Source organism: Antrostomus carolinensis, unplaced genomic scaffold, assembly GCF_000700745.2.
Source record: "Antrostomus carolinensis isolate BGI_N321 unplaced genomic scaffold, ASM70074v2 scaffold2644, whole genome shotgun sequence".
In the NCBI taxonomy this organism is placed as follows: Eukaryota; Metazoa; Chordata; class Aves; order Caprimulgiformes; family Caprimulgidae; genus Antrostomus; species Antrostomus carolinensis.
The window spans coordinates 2,535-6,876 of NW_010309882.1; positions in this window are offsets into that span (position 1 = coordinate 2,535).

Here is a 4,342-nt window from a genome sequence, read left to right on the forward strand (position 1 = left end):
GTGAGCAGGTGGATGGTCTGCTCAGCATGGTGGTGAAACTCAAGGAGGAGGTCGAGAGACTGAGGACCATTAGGGAATGTGAGAAGGAGGTTGACTGGTGGAGTAACTCCCTGGCATGCCAGTCAGAAATGCCCCATGAGGATACCCCCTGAAAGGTGATGGAACCCCCACCCTGTTGTGCAGAGGGCGGGGACCTGGGGCAGCCCCTGCCCTGTCGCTGTTGGACAGAGGCAAGGGACCAAAAAGATGAGGAGGGCTGGAAGAAAGTCCCAGTTCAACGTAATGGGTGACCTCCCTCCCTACCTGCTTTGCCCCCTCAGGTGCCCCTCTGTAATAGGTTTGAGGCCCTGCATCTTGAAGGAGAGGTAGGTGAGGATGTGGTGCAGGGCCCGCCTACAAGGTCACGTAGGAAGAGGTGGTTGACTCCGCACCTCAAGGCTGCCTCTGATAAGAAAGAAAGAAGGGTAATTGCAGTAGGTGATTCCCTTCTGAGAGGGACAGAGGGCCCAATATGCAGGGTTGACCCAGTTGACCCTCAAGATAGGGAAGTACGTAGTCTTCCTGGAGCCTGGACCAGGGATATCACCAGGGCACTCCCCAACCTGGTGCGCCCGACGGACTGCTATCCCCTACTGATCTTCCAGACAGGTGGGGAGGAAGCTGCATCCCGTAGTCTGAGGGCAATGAAGAAAGATTTCAAGGCCTTGGGACAGTTGGTGAAAGGGTCTGGGGGACAAGTAATTTTCTCTTCCCTCCTTCCACTTTCAGGTGCTGACGTGGGATGGAATAGAAGAATTCAGGCCATGAATGATTGGCTACAGGCCTGGTGCTACAGGCAGGGCTTTGGATTCTTTGATAATAGCTGGTTTTATAAGACACCAGTCCAGACAGTCATAAGTGGGGAAGGTTTATCTCACAGGGGCAAAAGGAGGATGGGGCAGGAATTAAATACTTGCTTCCTTTCCCCTTTTCCAAATTCAGGTGAGCCATATGCTCCTGGCTGAGCCCTGGCAGTGCCTCCATCGCACTGGCCATCACCAGGTACAGCATTCTTCAAGGGCCATGGAGCACTCTATGCTCTTATAACCTTTCAAAGGAGTTAGAGCTCTTTGCCCAAGCCTAGCATGCCCTCTCTTACAAGACACATGCTGTGAGAATCTTGCTTTCTCCTGATTAGACCTGGTTATGAAGTTTCCAACAGAACCTCTTCAAGCCCACCAACACATGATTCAATGCTTGCTCTTGTGGCCTCTGCTGCTGCCTCCCTTCACCCCAGTGTTGGACAGCCTGTCAATATGCCTAGAGTTATTGCATCTCCTGTTTCTCACCTTGTAGCTCATACTAAGCAGCTGCTAACCAGATATCCTTACTCTTGGTTGCAGTCCTAGTCAACTCCTGACCTTGTCAAACGAGGGGATCAAGAGAGAGGGCAGGGCATGAGTCACAACTCTGAAGCATGTCTGGAGAAGCAGCATTTCTGAGGCCTTTCCTCGTCCATCCCTGGGATCTGCTGGATTGAGCAGGGTGGGAAGAGCATCTGGGAGGCACAAGATCATGGCCCCATCTCTGAAGGTTTTGCAAAAAGGTGGAGGGAGTAACACTCCAGAGGCTGGAGCACAGGGAAAGGGACAGCACTTTCCCATGCAGATGCTGTGTCCAAGGTCATTGCAAATGTTCTTTCCGCTGTAGCCTCCAATGCTGCTCCTTCCTGCAGAACACTGTCCAGAGGACTCTTTGTGCCCCTTCTTACAGGCTTCAATGGGCAGCCAGAGATCATGCAGAGCTGCCCAGCCTCTGGGAGCTGCAGCTCAGGCCAGGCTAGCTCATACAGGAGGCCAAGCCATTCCTGAGCCCTGCACTCCTGAGATCTTTCTGGCTAAGGGCATGACTTGGCAAGCCAGAGAGCTGCCTTCACACAGTGGAAGCTTCCTTACCTTCTCTTCTCCAGGCTGAACAAACCCAGCTCCTTCAGCATGTGCCTCAATCACATGCTGCAGCATGCTCTGATACAACTTTGTGCATGTCCCTTCTTCCTCTTCCTGTATGCACAGGAAGACCTCCCCTGTGGCTTATACTTCCTGACCATGGTCCTTATGAAAAATGCCACCAGTGCTCATTCAACCTGTGGTGGGATTGCATGCAGAAGTCTCTTTCCTGTCAGCATTGTTGGAGAGAAACGCCCCAAGAGCCTTCAATGTCCCTGTTGACTTCTTATTGATGGGCCTTTACTCCCACCCGCCCCTCTTCTCATTGACGTTATCCGTGCTTGTGGATAAGGAACTGCCAGTTCAGGGAAACTTTCTGGGTTGATATCCTGCTGGTCAATTCCACGTCATGGACTGGCACCTATAGAATGTGCCGCTGGGCTTGAAAGAGGGAAGGATACATCTCAGGAGCTCTCCAGCTTCAGAAGCAAAGGGCAAGTGAGCTCCCTGATTACTAATAAGAGGGAGAAGTTACTGTCAGGACCAGCCAACCCTACCTGTGTACCCAACAGCACATCAGCGAAGGAAGCCCCCGCTCACTACTAGATAGAGGGAAGAGAAAAAATTGACTGGGTCATTTGCTCATACTGTTTTGTGATTGCCTGATAGCTATTTTTTGACACTGTCATGCCCACATGTTCTCGGACCTCTCTCTGATGGGCTGTCCACTTCCTTTGGAGGGAGGAGGGAGCCAAGGAGGGAGCCAAGGATGCTTAGCATAGAATTGCCAAGGGCAATAATTCTCCTATTTTAGCTATGCATATAGCCGTGCCCCAGCCTAACACATGGAGGACCTGAATATAGAGGAAAGCAAGGTTTATATATGTTTACAATACAGTTATATTGACCAATAAAATTACTAATGTTAAGGGTTGGGCTAATTGGTTACTATTGCTCATGAAATCAGTACGTGTTTCTCCTGAGCTGGTGGTGTGGACATATGGTCACTGGGATGTTAACCTTAATTGTTCTAAACCAATGCCTGGTGTAGGTGGAAGGGTTTTATAGTAGATTCAGGTTGATTGCTGTTCTGGCTATGGTTATATACCAGGGGTTTTTTTGAAAGACAAATCTCCTATCATTTTACAATCAATATGGAGTGTTCTCAGCCAGTGAGACCCAGTTTAGATTGGGTCTTCAGGTCATGTTGACCTTGAAGTAAAAGCCCGTGGTCCTAGGCAGCGTTCGTTCCCCTAAGCAAGTTGCACCGCAGTCAGTGCCTTGCCTTTCACACTGGCTCTGTGGGCCTTGCCCTGCCCGTTCTGTGCTGTCCTCCCCCAGAGCTCCTGTCTTGTCCTCCCTCACAGCCCTGGCCTTGCTGCTCCCTGACAGCCGAGGGCTGCCCCTGTGTGATAGTTTCACTGGGCTAGCCCTTGGCTAGCAGCCAACACAGCCGTTCACCCACTGCCCAACACCCCCAGGGGATAGGGGAGAGGGCTGGGGGGGCAAGGATAAGGAGACTTGTATGTTAAGATAAGAACAGTTTAATAATATAGAGAAAACTTAAAATAATACTAATATTAAAATAGTAAAGATAATGATAACAGTAACAAAATATGCAAGTGAATGACACCCAATGTTATAGCTCAGCCCCCTCCTGATGGAGCCCGGCCTTTTCCCAGATAATGATCCCGGAGGAGCGACAATCCCGAACCGAAACCGCAATCCCGGAAGAACAAGAGCGAGAGCCCGAGCAAAAGCCAGAGAGGGCTAAAAGAGGAAGAGACCCTCACTAATATACTGGACATGACGTGATACGATATAGAATACCCCATTGGCATATCTGACTGTCAATTAAGTTTATTAATTTAAATATTCTTCTCCCCCCTTAAATCTTGTGCTTGTGGACTAGCAGAACACAAAGTCCTTCACTTCCAGTGACAAAAATGTAAACATTGGTATGTTATCAATGTCTCTCTCACAGCGAGTCCCAGGCTGAAAGCAAAACACAGCACAATTCTAGCTACTGAAAAAGAAACCCAGCTCTGTTTCGCCCTGCCACCATGCAGGGTGCCAGAGATACCCCAACCCCTCCTCTCCTGCCTAACACTGCTGAGGGTGGAGGTGGCTTTCTGTCATCCCAGGACAGGGCTGGACCACCTGAACTGGGTATTGCCCTGTCTTCAATGCTGCAAGTTATCCCTGGAAGGCTTTGGGCAGACTGAGCTAGCAGTCCCTCTTGGTGAGGCTCTTTTCCCCACTTGCCTGCTGCTCCACACCAATCTGCCTTCATGACACCTGAAGTGAGGAGCACTTTGTAAGTGCTGGCAAGATCTCAGATCCATGAGGTGTCTTCCCTTCTTCATTTATCACTGAGGGCCATGTTGTGCAGGCTCTCTCTGGAGATGAGCTGCCGT